The sequence below is a fragment of the Saccopteryx bilineata genome, chromosome 9, assembly GCF_036850765.1.
Source record: "Saccopteryx bilineata isolate mSacBil1 chromosome 9, mSacBil1_pri_phased_curated, whole genome shotgun sequence".
In the NCBI taxonomy this organism is placed as follows: Eukaryota; Metazoa; Chordata; class Mammalia; order Chiroptera; family Emballonuridae; genus Saccopteryx; species Saccopteryx bilineata.
The window spans coordinates 1,916,064-1,934,705 of NC_089498.1; the positions used below are offsets into that span (position 1 = coordinate 1,916,064).

Consider the following 18,642-nt stretch of genomic DNA (forward strand, 5'->3'; position numbering starts at 1 on the left):
CCCCGGCCGGAGCACAGTCATTAAAGCACGTGAGCTGTCACTTCAGTAAGATCCCCACCCCCACCGTCTTTTCAATAGGCTTCATGGCTGTGACAGCCTTTCCACACAACAGTGTGGATGGCTTCGCCTGCCTTGACTTGAATAGATTTCAATCAAGAATTAAAATTGTTACAAGAATTTCAGAAATGGGTATGCCAATGAGGAATAAGTATTCCTAGCTGTTTTGAAAGATAAAATTGAATCATCAAGTTAGTCAAACAGATTAAATTTCATGTGTCATATCTATGGTGGTCCAGTGACCTGTTCGCTTTATTCGATAGTTGATACAACTGTGCTGATACAGTTTCCAAATATTTTCTCCCTCTTGGAAACAAATTTACAACCAATGCATATGTTCTCCAAGTAGCAAGTTCCGGTTTACATTTGCAACTTCCCCGTGAAAGGCGAGTTGATGGGACTGGGAGGGAAGGTTTGTGCCACTGGTCTGCCCCGAGCATCCACTCTCAGGAGGCGGGCGCATTGGCAGGGTGAGCGGCGTGAGTTGGCTTCCAATCCTGCCTCCCCCACACCAAAGTGTGGCAAACAGACTCACAACCTTGTTTGCCAACTAGTACAAGTGCACTGGGGTGCGGGTGGGGGGTGTCCCTGGTTATCGAAGGACTAGATAAAACAAGGCACCTAAGATTCAGAATGCAGGGCCTCCCAGGTGGAAGCACTGACAGCAGCCGGCTGGGGGTGGGGGTGGGGATGGGGGTGGCTGGTCAGCTCCGCACTTCCACCCAGAAGTGTCCAGAAACCAGGCATCCACCATCACTGAAAGACCTCAGTACCCTGAGGGCCCTATGATCCAGCCTTCCCATGAACCAGAATCCCATTCAAATCCGTGGGAACGAGAGGGGAACCGCAGCCGTGCAAGCGAGAACACCAATACCATTAGGGCTGGATGGGCATTTCTGTGATTAGTCTCGCCGTGGGCTGGCTCTCACAACTTGAAGGGAGCGGCTCCATCTTGAGAGTAGGGGTGTGTGCACGTGATTTGTTGGTAACAGATCAGCACGACCCTAAAGCACCATGAAGAGGCTGACGGCCCTAAATGCAGGGCCCAGAGAGGGGGGCAGGGTGCCACGGGCGGGGGTGCCACGGGCAGGGGTGCCACGGGAGGGTGGCAGCAGCACCTGCTGAAGGACCCTGCAGGGAGAGGGACATGCAGGGGACGGCCCATCTCGGTAATCAAAGACCCCGCCAAACACGGCTCAGGTAATCAAAGCTGTAACGCCTTGATTAAAAACCTTCAGGTTAATGTCAGCTGGAGCCTACGGTGATCATTTTTCCTGCATCACAACGGCACTTAATTCTCTCCCTGTAAAGCCAAGTGAGATCAGGTCAGTGGAGGAGAGGGGGACCCGACAGATTGACTGGCCTTCCTGCACCTCTTCATCCCTTCCAAGTGTCCACATGACCGTCCTCCTGACACCCTCGGGGGCCCCTGTCCCTCAAAGACGGCTTGCTCTGGTGCCCAGGACCTTGGCGACCTGTCCCCCCAACCCCCCCCGGCCTAGCACCAGGAGGCAGTGGAGGAGCTGCTCGGGAACTGGCATGTGCCCGGGAAGAGCAGCTGGACGTGGGTCAGCGTGCAGGAGAAGGTTGTGCAGCAGCAGAAGCTTGTCCGTACTAACTCGGGAGGCAGGCTGGATAGGTTCTCCCCCCAGACCCACCACCCACCCTTCTGTGTTCCTGAGGGTCCCTTCCTGAGACATGGGGCAACTGCAGCACCCGCCCCTGTAAAGAGGCTGCAGGAGGTAAACGAGTAGAGAGTGTAGAGCCCGTGCCCACAGCAAACGCACTCGGAACTAACCACGGTCATCACGCCACCAGCAGGACACCTGGCTGGGCTCAGAGCTGTGCATTCCATTTCTTGGTCCCATGTCCCCGTGGGGGACAGACACAACCCTCATCCACAGGGCCCTTTTCAATGCCTAACTGGCACAGAAACAGTGGGAGCCTCTTCTCCTCCTCTGGGCTCTCCTCCTCAGGGCCCCCACGGGTCTGCCCCGTTCAGGGCAGGGCCCCAGCTCCCCTCGGGTGTCTCAGGTCCCCGTGACATGCCTGTCTCCCTAGGCCTGCCCACTCCCCAAGGGTTGGCCCCCTGAGCCCCTTGAGATGGCTAGGACAAGGCCTGGCACCGGGAGGTGGGAAATGAGCCTGACGTGTCCCCCAGGGCATGCATGGGGACGCCTGGAGACGTGTCTGATTGCCACAACTGGGGGGGGGGGGCATCTACAGGACGAAGGTCAGGGTGCTGCAGAGTACCCCACCATGCACAGGACAGGCTCTCCAGCAAGGGGCAGTGTCCAGTGTCGCTGGTGCAAGGCCCTCACCCAGAGAAGCGGGGTTCAGGTAAGTCCGGCTAGCTCCCCCAAAAGCTCCGCCTGAACCCTGTCCCGGGGCAGATAACCCCGACCCGCAGCGGGCGCAGGGGCTGTGAGAAGCTGAGACCGTGGTGGCCTCCGGGCTGCAGAAGCTCAGTACAAGAGAAAGACCAGAGACCCACAGGACTTCTGAAAGTGAAAGTGGGGGCGGGTCCTCAAGCAGCCGCCAGTCAGCAGCCGGATCCCCACACAAGGAAGCCTGTGGACAGCAGAGCCCATGCGGGAGGCCCACTCCCACCCTAGGCGGGGCTGGGCCCAGCCAGGCAGCTTGCTGAGTGGCCCACTCTGTTGAGGTGGTTTCCAGCCATGTCGGCCTTTACTGGGGGGTCTGTACACGACCTGGGAGAGACGGCCGGCACCCCGGGGCCCAGGCCCTGAGCATCGTTCCCTCCCCTGGCTGCCTCCTCCGCCCCTTTGCCCTGAGCCCCCACCACACACGTGTGCTCACATGCTCACTAGTCTCCCCCACGCGGTGCAATTGTGGGTGATGAGCAAATCATCTCGGAACAGGCGCCGCTGTCAGGTAACACCCTCCCCAGCCCACATGTGCACATGCACACACACACCAGCATCACCACATCTGAGCCTATGGGGACACCCCCCGGGGACACTCCCCAGCACAGCTCGGCTGCTCAGCCCTGAAGGGCGCTTGGTAGCAGCAGGACAGTCTACATCTGGGCAGCAATCCTTCTCCTGGGCGAAAGGCCTCTCTCCCAACAACCCCACAGCCAGATTTCACACAACTGGGTAAAACAGGCAGTGAGCCCCGCCAGTCAGCCGAGCCCTGCACCCTGACCTGACCTGCTCCCCCACACACCCCAGCCCTGAGGTCCTAGAGGGAGCCTGCCATGTTGCCATGTGCAGGGCAGGCGTGGGGTCAGAGCTCAGGAGCCCCTGCAGCAGAAGGGAGTCTCTCTGGTGTCAGCGAACTTGTGACTAGCTTCCAGACTCCGCAACTCACCCTAACACGGCCTGGGCGACAGCCTCAGGCCACCTGACCACCGGTGTCCCTCTAACTCAAATCTAAGGTCTCACGGGGAGGGAGACAGGATGGAGCAGGGCTGGAGGCCTACCTGCTCTGGGTCCTGTCAGAGGTGTCAGGACCTGCCCTCAGCACGGACAGAAGCTGACCTGCAGAGAGTTCGCTTCTGTTTTTAAATTTGCTTCACACCTCGCTTTAAATAATACTGAGAACAAAACGCAAGCTGATATTTCAGCTTACTTAAAAGGCTTATTAACACACTAAATCCAAAGATGTTAAAAAGCTATAATTGTCCTCATTCAAACTGGAAAAATAAATCTATTTGCTTCCTTCTTTTATGATCCTCTTCCAAAGGGGGGAAAAAAAAGTTCATCTATATTCTCACAAGCCTCACTGCTATCTTTTTATCCCTTCATTCCAGGCACTTTAAAAACACCTGTGCCTTTCACAGCCAACTTCTAAGCAGAAGGCAACCATGTTTGGGAAAGGCTGATTTCCATATGCCAGAGATCAGCTCATCCTGCTCAAAAGGGGTTCAGAGTTCATCTAAATGGACTCGTGGATTCTATAAAGATCTCCCAGTTACCAAAGACAGAGCAGAGATAACCTAATCCGTCAGCATCTAGGGGCTCCGTGGGCACCGACTGCACCTCTCAGCACTGAATTCAGCACCCAGTGGGCAACGGTAGTTAGCAGGGTGCACACACTGGCCATGGCCCTGCCATTCCCCATCTGGGGGGTTACTGACTTTGGGGGGTACTGGCTTCCGGCGTGGACCGGAGCAGCGTGACTGCTGCTCCCTGCCTGCCCCAAGTCTTCCGTGAAGACAGCCCCAGCCAGCAGTGAACTTGCTGAGTTGTGAGGATCTGAAGCCTGCTCAGAAATTAAGCACTCCAGGCGCAGAACGAGATAGTTTTCAGAGCAGTGGTCCAAGAGAATGCAAATGTATCGAAAGTGCTTTCTCCAGGTTTTCCATAATTACCATTTATGTCTCCAGGAACTCTCTCCCCAAACACAGTTTAGGGTGAGAGCATTTCAGAGACTCTCCCTGCACATGACACACAAGGCACTAACCTTTTTTACATGCCCAGATGTTAAGTTCATTTCCATCACATGTATGCAAATTCCATTTGAACAGTAAATCAAAAGAAATATTAAATCATTGTACACTATTTAAACATCCACACTACATCCAGTTTACTTGCAACTATACTAACATCAAGTCACAGTTAGGGGACTGAAGATAGCGAGCAGATGTCACAACCTCTTCTCCCATGTGACAGCCCCAGAGAGACCCAGGGTCTCAGCCAATCCATCAGATCCAAATGTCTCCACCTGGTCACAACCGCATTTAAGTTTTACCAGACGGAGGGTATTTTGGAAATCAAAGCCTTTTAAAAGTTCTCCAAACTTTGAACAAACGGGTCCCTCCGTTCAGGGGCCTGGCATGCATGTCACCAGGCCTGGACCAAGGCACTACAAAGTTCACAGGCAGGAGCCCTGGGGTGAGACTTCTGGCCTCTGGATGGTCCTCAGTGGGGGAGAAGTGAACCTCTGGGGCTCCGTGGGCCGCGTTGGCCAGAGCCCGCCGACAGCGCTCTCCTTACCAAGCAGATCAGCCAGGCGGTTAATGGTGGAATCAGGAGACATTTGCACTCTGCTATCAGAATGACATCATAACTAAAGCAGCCTTCAGCCAGAAGCCAGAGGCTCTGCCTAAGCAGAGGCCAGAGGGCTGCCAGGGGCGCCCCCCTGTGACTCCCCAGGCTGAAAACTGAGTTCCCTGCCCCTGCTGGCCAGGGTGGTGGGCCCAGCCTCCAGCAAGTTCCCAGAGAACTGGAACTAGGCTGCCAGTTTTCTCCCCAGCAAATCCACTCATCCCCCAGGTCCTGAATGCTGCAAATAATGATAATAATATATTATGTATTTTTAATAGAATTTGAGGTGCTACAAAACCACTTTCCTAGACAGGCAAAGGCTGGCATCCTCTGCATGCAGCTACATTTTGGCTCTAGAATGTACAGCAGGTCCAATAGAATGCTCCATCTCTCAGTGACCCTCTCTTGGGCAAATGAGCTGGGCCCTCCTTCCAGCCACAGAAATGTATGGTGCCGGGGACATGGGGGCAGGCTGCTGGGGAGGCCCTTCCGCCTCTTGTTTTGGTTGCTTTTCTTTCTTTTTCAAGCACGGTCGACCACACACTCACACGCATGCACACACAGAGACAGAAACCTCAGAATAATGGGGGAGGCATTTGGTGAGGAGCTACATCTCCGAGCGACCAGGAGCAGCCAGCTGGCCGCCTGGCTCACAGCTCTGCCCTCTGCCGCGGCGGGGACCCATTGCCCGCCCTGCACGCGAGGTGCCCAACTCCATGGCGCCCCGAAGATCGCCTTCCCGAGATTACTACAGGTACGCGTGGGCCAAATGCCTCACCTGCCCCGAAAAGTCAGCAACAGAGAAAAAAGTTGCGCGAGCTGCCAGCCCGGCGCCGGGAGCCCGCGGCTGCCGTCCCCCGGCAACGAGCAAGCCACCCGGGCCAAGGCCCTCCGGGCCGGCACCGCTCCCCACACCTCGCCCGCCGGCTTCGCGCGCTGACCCCGAGGCGCGCTGAGGCCACCGCTGAGCACTTACTTGGCACCCGCTTGGGAGCTTGCAGGTCCTCGCGGTTTTCAAACAAGTTTCAGGGAAGAAAAAGGAGGCAAAAAAAAAAAAAAAAAATCCAATTATGCAAATGGCTCCGGACTGGGAGGCGCGCGCTGGATCTGACGCGGCTACCGCACGAGTTCAGAAGCAGCCCGGCCCGGCAGATTTATGGAGCGCGTCACGGCTACGCCAGGTCCGGCTGCCAAGCATCGCGAAGTTCATTAAAGCGGTAATGTCCACTTTGCCGGAGACCCTCCGCGCGGTGCACTGCCTCACGGTCCGCTCCTACCCCGCGGGCGGGGGCGCTGTCCCCCAGCCTCTTCCTCCCTTTTCCTGCCCCCTCTTTTTCTTCTCTCTCCCCCCCCCTTTTTTCCCTCTCTTTCGTCTCTTTAAGTCCCTGCCTTCCACTCTGAACAATGAACAAAGATGAGAGCGATGGGAAAAGATCGCCCCCTCCCAACCCCGGCGTTGAGCAAAGCCGGTCTGAAAGTAAGAATCCAGTAGCTAATATCAAACGAGAAAGAAAACAGTGCGTTCCCAGCAACACCCCCCCCACACACACACACACTTGCGCGCGCACGCGTGCGCGCATAACAGACACAACCATACACACGCGCGCGCACACACGCACACACACATGCACGCGCTCGCGTGCACTCACCCCACCCCAAGTTCACCTAAGCCCTGGCTGGAGACGGGGGCGCCGAGGCCTGAGCTCCAGGGGCTGCCCGACCGCTGGGGACTCGGGAAACAAGGGTGGCGGGCCCTCCAGCCCAGCTCGCTTCTCGCGGCCCTCCCACCCTCTTGCCCCCAGCCCATTCTCCGCAGCTCCGCCAACAGCTTGGCCCGGCGGCCCGCTCGCATTGCCCGGGCCGGATGCGCTCAGCAAACGCGGCCCCTGTCGGATCGCCGCTAAACTGCACGGCGGCGGTGGCAGCGGCAGCGGCGACCGAAGAAGGCACAGGAGCCGGAGGCCGCCCGCGCGCTCTCGCCCCTCCCGGCCCTCAACCCTGCGCCCGTGCCCGGCCGCCCGCGCGCGCCCCATGTCCTGCGGGCGCCCCACGGCCTGGGCGCACGAGCCCCTCCGGCCGGCGCCCCTCCGGCCAGGACGCTCGCAGCCGCCGTATTCTCGCTCAAGTGAAAACGAAGGCGGCTGACAAATCACGTCTCCCGTGAGCACTCGTTAGACATAACAATATCCGGCAAACAAAACCAGCCGGCTGCAACCTCCGCGCGGGGCTGACGCGGACTGGGTTCCTCCTCGCCCTAGCCAGCCCCAAGTGATCGGGGTGGGGTCCACCTTCGCCAAGAAGCTTACAGCGCAGTGTTGGACCGAGGGGGGAGGCAACTTTCCACCTGTCCTCAAAGAGAGCCCCGCGGAGTTTCCTCCGAGGAGTTGGGGGTGGAGGGAAGGCTCTCTCCCTACCCCGCACCCCCTTGCCTTCCTTTTTTTCCAACTTGCGGGCGCTTGCGTTTCCACCTTTCGCTTTACATACATCCCTCTATATAGAGATATCTATATTTTAAATTATTTGCAAAACTGCAACAGATGGGCGCATCGAGATCTGGACACTTTCCTACTCATCATCTAAGAAAACCCCCCCTTTTTTTTTGCCTAAAATACATCCCAGTCCCGCCTACGACTGTTTTCCTCAATTCTTCATCTTCAAAAAATAACGTCTTGAAGCAAACACAAAGGTTTATCAGCGCAGATCACTGCCCCCCCTCAAGTCACACATCTGGGCTGGAGAGGGGTCCGTTTCCCCAAATTGCATCCTTCCCAGGCGCCCTGGACCCTCCACTCCTTGCCTTCCAGACCCCGGCGCCCGCACCCCTCACTGTGATTGGCCTCATTTCTCAGACCAGGCTGCCGGTTCCCTCCATAACCTGTTACTTATTTCTCTCTTGATTTCTATCCTTGGCCCCCGGCTGGGCCCCAGGGCTGGGGCCCGTGCTGCGGGCGCCGCCTGTGCGTGCAGGCGCTGCAGCCTGTGCTTGGCGGCGGCGCGGACCCCGCATCCCGGCCTGCCGCGCCCCCGCCTGGGCCTCGCCGGGCTCCCGGGGCGCAGGAGGCCAGTGAACACACAAAATGGCAGGTCTCCTCGGCCCCGGGCGCCGCAACTTTCACACAGTGTGAGCATGGGCTAACTTTGATTTTTTTTTTTTTTAATGATTACAAATGACCCTCTTCCCCCCCACACACCACCACCCGAGGTGGGGACCAGATCCCGCAGCAAGCCACGAAGAGAGAGAGGAAGCAAGGGCGCCCGCATCTCTGGCACCGCGAAAATGGGAAAGTCACTTGAACAGAAGTTTGCATGGCCCCGGTCTCCCCCTCCTCATGCGACCCCCAGACCCCTGAGAAAGTTTCCTGGGGGCCGAGAGCGCACGGCCAAGCTCGGACAGGGGCGCAGCTGGGCCCGGAGCCGGGCGCGGGGTCCCACTGGGGGCGCCCGGCGCCGGGCCCAGCGACTCCTTTTCAAAGTAACGGTCCGGGGGCCGCGGGCGGGGGAGCCGGTGGCCCAGGCGCGGGTCCCGCTCATCGCTGAAGTTCGCCAGAGCCATTGGTGCCTGGCCGCGGGCGCTTTCTCGGCTGCTTCCTCTTACCCCCCTGCTGACAGCTTCTCTCGCCAACGTCACCGCCACGGATATTTAATTAGACCGTATTTTTTAATCGAGATGGGGCGAGAAAGAACCGGGCTCAGGCCTTGCCGAGATGGGGAGGAGGAGGGGAGGGGAGGGGAGGGAGGGGGCCACAACCAAGAGTCCAAACTCACTTTGCCACCTCCAGACGCCCGCGCCCCCCTCTCGCCCTGCGCGCCCCCCACCCCACCCCAGCACCGCCGCGCCCCGCGGTCCCCCTCCCCAACAACCACCACCTTTGTTTTCCTTACCTTAAACATCGAGACTCGGGCGTCGGGAGCAAACTCGGGCACGTAAACGGAGCGTTGTAAAAGATTGTGTTCAATGAATAATGAAACATGTCCACATGATTGACTTGATCATTTTCCGGGGCTGAGGGGGGACCGGCGCCCTGCTAGCGCGCCTCTCCCGCCCGCCCCGCGGAGCCCCGCGCACTGTCCCCAGCCCGGCCGGGCCAGGGCGGGCTGCGTTTTCATCCGCCTCTGCTCCAAGTCGCCCCGCTCACTGATACTCATCACCCAGCCCCGCAGACATCCCCGTGCCCAGCTCGGCCTCCCCCTATCTGGTAGGTGAAATGCATTGTACCATTAAAAACGCTCTCCATTGTCGCCCTGGCATAATTCACAGCAACTAGATAGGTCTTGCGGCATTTAGCTTTGATGAGGCAGAGACTGAACCCTTGATATAATAATCTACAAAGAATGGTGTGTGATCGTCCATTTTTTCTCTCTGTCTAGCAACTAAGAAACCATTTAACACAGCGCAGCTTGCTTCTGACCTTGAGCTCATGTAAACACACTTATTAAAATCTATCTATTCTCCAAGAGCTACATTCTGATTGTCAGACTCGTTACTGAGACATATATCAGCCCCTTCGCTTGTCACTACTTTGCATTCCTGCCTTTGACTAAAGAATTTTTTATCCAGCCGAGAGGGAGAGAGACTGCCACGGAGGGAGAGGAGAGAGCCGAGAAGAGAGAGAGAGAGAGAAAAAAAAGCGTAATTCTTACCTGCTCCCGAAACTATTTAAAGTCTGTTTCTTTTCTGGGGGGAGGGAAACTCCAGGGTGAATCTCGGTGGACCGCGGGACTCGGAGAATCAGGCACAGCCCGGGCGTTTAAGGGAGTCATCAGCGATCAAATGACGTTGATCCGCGCTGTAACCTTGTGGCGTATTTAGTGTAAATAAGGCACTTATGTTGCCAATCGCCGCGATACAAACACCGAGAGGTCCTCAGCCTTGCCTCCCGCGCCTGCCATTAGAGGCGACTTTATTTACAGACACTATTTAGGAGATCATGATAATTCTAAAACAATACCAGTGCCAAATGATTATGAAAATATGATTTTAATTAATCACGTAGTAGGCAAGGAAATTAGCATACGGTAATTAAACTTAGAGAAAAACGTCACGCAGGTTCTCTGCCTTATGGGGTCTAGAATCATGGGAAGAAGGAAAGACAGTGGGCTCCAGGACTTAATTATTAAACAAAATAACTTTTTTTTTTAAGGCAACTTTGTCAATGCTGTTTCTTCTCGGGCAAACGCTTTAGAAATCATGTAAGGCAAGGTAACAAGGTGGAGATGTGAGTGATGCCCGAGGTTGGGTTTCTGTGAGGCAACGGAGAGGGAGAAAGAAGGGGAGAAAGCTGAATAATGCAATTATGCATTCTCTGTCCTGGAGTTGACAAAAGCTGGTGCCTCAAAAGCTTCTTTGTTATGGGATTATATAATGATCCTGGTGTCATTATGGGGGAAAAAGATTCAGTAATAATAATAAAAGAAGTATCCAGATACACCAATGAAGAGCTTGTTTTAAAGAAAAAGACTTGCATGTGACATTGGGGAATGTTAATAGCAGAAAGACAGGATCCAAAAGAGTTGACAAAGAAAGAGGGAGGGAGGGAGGGAGGGAGGGAGGGAGGGAGGGAGGGAGGGAGAGATAAGGGGGGGGGGAGATTGGAGAGAAAGAGGCCTATGTTAAGCATGATTAAGAAGAAATGGAGACAGATTGATTATTAAAAACGCCAAGCCACAGGGATACTTAAAACATTGATTCAGGTAAGACTTGCTCCAGCCTGCCCCAGCTGAGTTCCCCTAAGATGAAACCAGGGCACCAAAATACACAAAAAGCAAAAATACAGAAAAAGTAGACACAGCACCCCCATCACCACCTCTTCCTGCAGAAGGAGCCAGTCAGTTGCAAACAACCTGTCCAAGAGCAGGACTAGGAGCAGAAAAGTTGGAGAAGGGAGGAGCCCACAAGAAGCGTCTGGGGCTGGCGCTGGACACAGGCTCGACCCAGATGCTTGGGTACTTGGGTACTGGCCATAGCACCTCGACCTCCCGGGGTGACCAACGCCCCAGGTGCATTGTCGGTGTGCATCCGACCTACTCCCCATTGCCCACACCTTTGGACTCTGCCCTGAGAACCCAGAGAGTTCCCTCTCTCCTCTCTCTCTCTCTCTCTCTCTCTCTCTCTCTCTCTTATTCCTGGACTTTGGGGAGCAGGAAAAGAATTGGTTTTACTAACAAGCTAGTTCCATTAGCTTCTTAAAGTCTGTCCAAATCTCTGCAGTGGTGTTTTTTTAAATCCCCTACCTACCCCCCCAAAAAAGTTTAGGAATTTGGTCTGCATTTTCCAGTCTGGTGTGTCTGAAATTCCCTTTGAACAAATTCCAAAATACAAGTTTGTTTTTTTTCCCCTCCAGTATAGAAATTAGCATCGCAATCACAGCAATGATATCGCTCTCTATGGGGATGATAGCCGAGCAGTGGGGTGTTCTTTATTCCAGTTCTTTGAGGATCAACTGATTATACTCTGTGGTCTTTTGAACCTGTTATTGTAAGTCAAGTGATTCTTTGTAAGTGACAGCTCGGACAAAGGGGCGACCAGGGCTGAACAGGTCGAAAGGAAATGGCCATATGAACTTGGAGAAAAGGCACTTTCCCCCCAAGAGAACGGGGGTTACAGTCACCTTTTAACCCTCCAGTCTCCCACTGCTTGGGCGACAGGAGGCAGGGAGCCGGACCAGTTGTCCTAGCACCTCCCTGGGAACCCCTGTGGTGTCCAGACAGTTAGCAGCTAGTTGATGGTGACTGCCAGGCCCGGGGGGCACCTTCTCCAAGCTGGAAGGCCAGAGGTGTCCGAGGCTCCACAGCCCTGCCTCTCAGTAAGGCCGCCTGGGTGGCCACGGAGACCTGGGCTGCCACCTGAAGTGCTCAGAGGAGGCGGGATGCGCACTGCAGCCCCGTCCACCCTGGGGACAGGCAGCGACTGCCCACCAGGGAGAGGGCCGCGCCCCAGGGCCTGAGCCCCACAGAGGGCTCGCCGGCGCCCCCTGTTGGCTCCCATGCGCTCTGCATTCCCCGAGGGCTTTCGAAGCCTGCCTTGTGGAGACACAGGGACACTTCTGTGGACAGCGCCAAGGTGGGGCATGGGGGGGGCACTGGGCAATGCGTGGAGGCCTGGTGTCCTCCAGGGTCCAAAACTGGATGCTTACCTGGGTACCACTAAAACACAGAAAGTTCCCCCAAAGGTTTACCTCACCCTTGTGTTTGGGGCCCCTTCCACAATTCTGCTCTCTGATCCCTTTTCCCTGGTCCACAGTTTCTGGGCCTGCCACCCTTCCCAGCTCCCTCTGGTCTTGCAGCAGACCTCCCCCCACTAACTCCCACTCTTCCTTCTCAACTTGGCCCTATTTCTCCCTGCCCCTGGTCAGGGCTAGCACCCTGGGGCTGGATTTGAGGCAGAGGCTGCTCTGAGCCCACCCAATCTCTCCCTCCCATCCATGAGTCCTGCACTCACCTGTCTTCATGGCCCTCTGGAAGGACAACCCCTCCCCAGCTCGGGGACTCTGACGAGGCCATCGTCTCCTGCAGGGTCTTCAAGATGATACCAGGCTTCTGACTTCTTGAGACTGGTGAGAGTCATTGGGAGCCCGGGCAAGGCTGGCGAGTCACGTGGACGGTGGCTGCGGGCAAGTGTGGGAGCCGTGTCTGGCCTCTCGGAGTGCCTGCCTCCTTTGACATCAGTACCTGTCGCACCAACAGATTGGTTCTGACCTCCTTCACTAGGTCCTCAGAAGTGATGCTGATTCACAAAACGTGACCCAAACACGGCTTTCGGGTTGCACTTCCTGTGCCCACGGCACTCACTCTCGGTTGTTTCTGTATAGCTCTGCTTTCCCTCTCACGCCCTCCTCCCTGTGACTGGGCCTCCCCCACAGTGTCAACGGGTTAAAAAGTAGCCACTGAGATGGCCGCTCCCTGCGGCCGGCAGCATGAAGCCAGGGAGCCTCTGGAGAGGCAGCTGGGGTTCTGGGGCGTGACAGTAGACCAGGATGCTTGTGGAGAGAGGCACGAGTCACCCCACACACACCCGTCACCCCTGCACAGCGACCCAGAGATTCATAAAGCCCTAATGATCACGGGACTCCGTGGTTCTAGGGACGTGGTCACCACCCTCAGGGCCGCCTTCTTCCCGCAGAAGAAAGATGCTGAGGCCTGCAGAGGTCCTGGGGTCCGGCGGGGCAGGGGCCTGGGTGCCTGCCAGGTCCCGTCTGAATTCTCAACAAGACTCCCTGCTTTTCCTCTCCAAGTGGCCCAGAATAGGTGCTGTCTTCTCCTTGGGGACACCTCCCTGGAGGAGGAGGTCACTTTCTCTGGCCAAAGGGTCCTCACTGCTGCAGAGGTCAAGCCTCTCTCTATGGAGGCTCCAGAGCAGCCTGCTCAGTGTGCACACGTTCTCGGGAAGAACAAGCCTTCTAAGACTCCCCAAGGGCAGGATTCAGAGGGTACCCTAACAAGTGAAAGAGCTGATCCCTGGGTGAGAAGATGAAATTGAGAAGAATGCGGCCTCCAGGGCTGTTCTCCCATGAACAATTGGTCCCTGGCCATGGCAACGGCCAGTCAGCACCCCCCCTGCCAGCACACCCTTTAAAGACCCAGAGAGCTGTTCCCCCAAAATGGTTGTGCATCTCTTCTGGCTTGTCCAGCAGAGGGAAGAAGTCAGCACAGTAGCATCTGTTTGTCTGGCTGAACCTCTCCCAGCCTGGAGGCACACAGGTGGGACTCCTGGGCAGGTCCCAGCGAATCGGTGCATTAGATCTCTCTGGACACTATGATTGGTTCAGGAGTAGGCGTGTGACCTAAGCTGGTCCAATCAGGGTGCATGTTGGATTTTTTGTTTGTTTGTTTTAAATAGGCCCTGGGTAAAGAAATTAAGTTATCAGAGCCATGGTCTCCATGCCCAAAGCAGGAGAGGTACCCACCAAAAGGAGCCTGAGAAGGGTGCCAACACAGCAGATAGCAGAGCAGAAATGGAGAACTGGCCCCGGTGTGACACTGAAGCCCCCGACCCAGCCGCACCTGAAGCCAGTCCAACCCTGCACGTTTCCGTGAACTAACAGATGCAGTTTGCTTTGGTTTCTCTGTCACTTGCCGCAGAATGAGGTCCGATGCGCTGAGTGCCTGACAGGAACGTGGCACACCTGGGCCAGGGGCCAGAGAGCTTGGAGGCAAGGGGCGGAGAGCCAGAGGGCTCTTCCCAGACAGAGAGCAGCCAGAGGACTTGCCAGAAGGCCTTCAAGCTGCAGGTACACCTCGCTCTGCACAACAGCTCTGTTCCAGAAAAGATGTCCGTAAACTGGAGTTCCGTCCGTGGAGTCTGATGTACCCCGTGGGGAGAGCTGATTGTTCAAGGCCGCCTAATAGACACCTTTTATAAAGTGAATGGTCATGGTCTAACACAGGAATGGTAACGTATTCCACAACTGTAATTTCCCAAAGCAGGGCCCACCTCGATCTCTTCATGGTGTCTTTGGACAAGTGAGTCGAAGACCGAGGAAGCACACAGAGCCCCAGGGACGGGGGCACCAGCACGGCTCTGTGTTCCGGCGCTCTGTGCACTGTGGAGCTGACACATCTGGGTAGGAGCTGGGCATCACTCTGCCCTGCATTGATTCTGCAACAGCTACCGTCAATGTTGGGGTTAGTTTGGGGGGAGAGAAGTGGGGGCCCACAGAGCTAGTGGACCTCCTGGCTGTGCTTGTCTGCACAGGGTGAGGCAGTTCAATCACCTATAATCTCTCAATTTGGGGGGATTAAAACAAGGTGTCAGGTTATGAAATGCAACAACTGGTGGGAGATTCAAGACCTACTCTTCCTAAGATGATGGTGGCTGTGGTCCCTGCTCCCATACTATAAGGTGCCCGCGTGAGGCACCTGGCCGTGGCCTGGCCCCTGCTGTTCAACGCTCCCATGTTCAGCCCTGGTCGTGCCTCAGGGAGAAGTGCTCATGGTGTTTGCTGCTAGAAACAACAGGGACCGAGTACTGGAAAAGTACAGTTTTTCAAAAAATGGTATCACTACCGTTTGGCTTATGGATGTGATCTGGTCCACAGAGGTCAGACAGAATCATTGAGAATGGTCCCCACGGTTCCCCTGGGTAAATACTGAGGTTTCTCACAATCTGCATAGGAGCAATTGGGAGACCAAACCAAAGCAAAAAAACAAACAGACAGGTCCCTTGAGGTCCACCTGAGCCTTCCCTGCCCTGCAGGGACACAGACCACAGAATGCAGGGCGCGGTGAGCCAAGGGGCCTCGGAGGCCCTGTTTCATGATAGACCTGTTTTAAATCCTGGTTCCAGCAAAGGGCTGAGTGGAGTCTCGTGGATCTTAGGGCATCAGAAAGGGAAGACAGGTCGAGGCGAATGTGTTGATGGTGCCAGGCTCCCAGAGGGCAGCAGAGCTGAATTGGATGGCAGAGTTGGGGGTGGAGGGTGGGGGGTGGAAGCAGCAGCCCAGAGGGGTGCACTAGAATCCCTGGAGAGTCTGGCAGCCCAGGCTCTCGAGCACCTCGCATCCTCGAAGGTGTCCCACAGCCTGGGCGTGGGCAGGCCAGCTGGCAGAGTGGAGACTGGGGGACTGGCACCTAAGGATGTGGGACGGCCAGTGTGAAACCACATGGGTGGCTGCGGACGCACCTGGTCACCTGGATGAGCGTCTGAGACACAGTGATGTCCGCCCAGCTTATCCAGCCCTCCTCTGGCACCGAGGAGCCCAATCTATGGAAACTTCCAAGGCGACAGCTGCCCCCTCAGGGGTGCCCTGCACAGCTGTGTTTGTGGAAGCCCCTGCCCGCTGGGAGCTTCCACTGGTCACACCTCAGGCCTGCTTCCTCACTAGGGTCCAGGCCTAGCCCAGGCCCTGGCACAGGACAGGCATGAAGGAATATTGATGGACCCAATCAAGAAATTAGCCTGACACTTAAATAATTCCTACTATGTGTCAGGCACTGTTTTACCCTTGATTGGCAAACTGAATGACTGAATGAATGAGTAAACACATGAACAGCAGTTGCTTAAAATGTGTTGCCATCACTAGAAACTAGTTGCAGCTTTTAAGAACTAGTGGTTATTTTTTTTCAGACAGGAAGAACCCTGGCTGCCCAGAAAGAATAATGGAGAAACAGAAAGGTACAAAGAAGGGGATCATGTCTCCCAGAACCTCACCCTGTTCGCCCTTTGTGTTTTTCCTCCCAAGCATTCTTCTGGGCATATCTATTTTCTTTTCTTTTCTTTGTTTTCTTTTTTTTTTTTTTTTTTTTACAGACTTTGATCATTCTCTCTATCAACGATTTTGTGTCCTGCTTTTTACTTTCTAACCTTGTAGCACAGGTATTTCCCACATCATTAAATATGCTTTGAAAACATGATTTTATAGCTACATAATGTTCCATCAAATGGATGCAACATCATTTATTTAAATAATCTCTTATTTGGAAACATCTAAATTGTTTCTTTTTTGGCCTCTTACAAGTATTGGAGTGAGCATTTTCACGTTAAACCTTTGTTGGCATCTCTGCTTCTTTTCTTGGGACCCGTTGATAAAAGTGATATGACTGGTGTGGGGGTACGGAGGGTTTTGAGGCGCTGCAGAAGCACTTCCAACCCTCTTACCAGAAAGGCCACCCTGATGTGCCCGTCCCCCACCCGTGTTCCTCCTGCCTCCTGCCCAGGGGAGGAGGGGCCGCGGGGCTTCCCTTACAGACTCATGGGAGAACGGGAACTTCGAGGCAGACACGTTTGTTGCAAACACAGCCTCATTCTGATCAGATTGTGGTCGTCATTTTCAGCACATTCCCCTTGTCCCCAGGCTCACCTCTCAGCTCCAGGGAGCCCCAGATAGGTCCCTCAGTCCCCAGTACGGGACAAGCAGAACTTTCTTGGCTTCAAAAGAAACACTGTATCTCTTTGCTCTAGCCCCGTGGATGAGCTGTGTCCAGGCAAGGGAGGACTCTCGCCAGCGTCAGGGAGATGCCGTCCTCTCAGGAGCCTGGTCCACCCCTCCTGCTCGCTGACCTGCCCAGAAGCTCCATGCCAGGTCCCCTCTGCCCTTGCTCACTCCGGGGTTATCCGCACCATGGGCGACAATTTCAATGTTGCCCCAAAGGAGTGAGGAGTCCACCAGAATGGGTGAACAACTTCTAATCCTGGCTGGGCAGCCCAAGCATCTGTCACTTGGGCCATCCCTTGGAGTTGGCCACGGGCCTCCCCCTCTGCGTCCTCATCTCTACCTCCCCCACTTTGCTGAGGCAGACGCAAGCGCTCTGGGGAGGTGCACGGTGCGAGGGGCCCCACGTTGCTCGGGGCATTCCCCAGACTCGTGCACCTCCCACCGCTCTGACCGGCCCCCAGCCCAGCGGCGCCTGGGAAGGAGAAGGCACACAAGGACTTACCCACAATCCCCCACTCCACGCAGAGAGCAGGTGCCAAGCCTGCAGGCTCACCAGCAGCTCTGCCAGCCTACCTGGCGGTGAGTCACTGGGAAGCCTTCAGGAGCAGGCAGCTGTGGGCAACCTTGTCTACATCGGGTGCTGTGCTGGACTCTTCCATGTGCTGCTGTGAAGCTGCCATCTCAACCCCGGCCACCCCACCCTGGGACCAGGGAGGCCAGCTGACCTCTAAGGACTACCCCCGAACCCGCTCCTTGTCCTCTGGCATAGAGACCAGTTCACAACGGGAGGCACCAGCAGAAGACTGGAGGGCTGGAGGAAAGAGTCTGGGGTGCCCTGCGCCCCCAGCAGGCCAGGGTACGGCCATCACCCCTGGCTGTGTGATCCATCCTGGGCTGCCCCCACCCCATCTCTGTCTGCCTGTCACACAGCAGCCCCTGCTCACTGCTGAGGGCACAGGACAAGCATAGTGGCCACTGAGTTTCTCCTCCCTGGCACTGCCTCCCCTTTACGGGTCCTCTCGGCCCCACTCACCCCTCTGGAAGCAGCCTTGGCATTAGACCCCTGACTGTGTCCTTCTTTCCAGCCCCCCTGATGTCAGATAAGTCAGGCTCTAAATGGGTCACCCTTGATGGGTGCACCCAAACAGGCCTCTGTGACTGCTCTCGGGCCTCAGTGTCCTGATCTCCCAAACAGGGACGGCACAGCCAACAGGCTCAGCCAGCGGGAACATGGAGGTCACAGCAACGCAGACCTTTGGGAAAGGCGGACCGACCTGTGGGGGACGGAGAGGTGGGGGGTCAGAGTGCACAGGAGCCTCCTGAGCCTCTTCCTGAGCCACTGTCACCTGCCTCTCCTAACGTGCCATGAATCAAGGAGAAATATAAGAATGACACTGAGTGGCCTCAACAGGGACAATACAAGCCCTGTGTTTCTGCGCTCGGGCCTGTCAGAGGCTCGAGCAAAGCAGATGACCGCTTCCTTCGCACGGGACTCTAACCGAGTCTCTGGTCCACAGACAGACACAGATCCAGGGAGAGAGGACTGCCAGAGATGCCAGGCACCAAAGCCCACTGGTGAGGGAAGAACCCCACACCTCCAGGAACGGGGCTGCGAGGCCAGAGTGAGCCCAGTTCTCCGAGGCCATTAGCGGAGGACAAACACCCCACAGACCCCATGGCCCCCAGGGCTGCGTTCCCTCCTG

The 18,642-nt window shown here is 56.0% G+C and overlaps 1 protein-coding gene across 3 annotated transcripts in view; it reads right to left on the reverse strand.

Annotated features, from left to right (window-relative positions):
- Positions 1 to 9,813, reverse strand: part of ZNF536 (zinc finger protein 536) — a 409,759-nt gene extending 399,946 nt beyond the window's left edge. For 2 of the 3 annotated variants that reach the window (XM_066243744.1, XM_066243747.1), the window contains exon 1: positions 8,952 to 8,990. The gene's annotated coding sequence lies outside the window, so the exon portion shown is untranslated. Of the gene's footprint in view, positions 1 to 8,951; positions 8,991 to 9,710 lie in introns of those variants that run through there. The other variant, XM_066243745.1, reaches the window with a different exon arrangement.
- Positions 9,814 to 18,642: the final 8,829 nt, after the last annotated feature.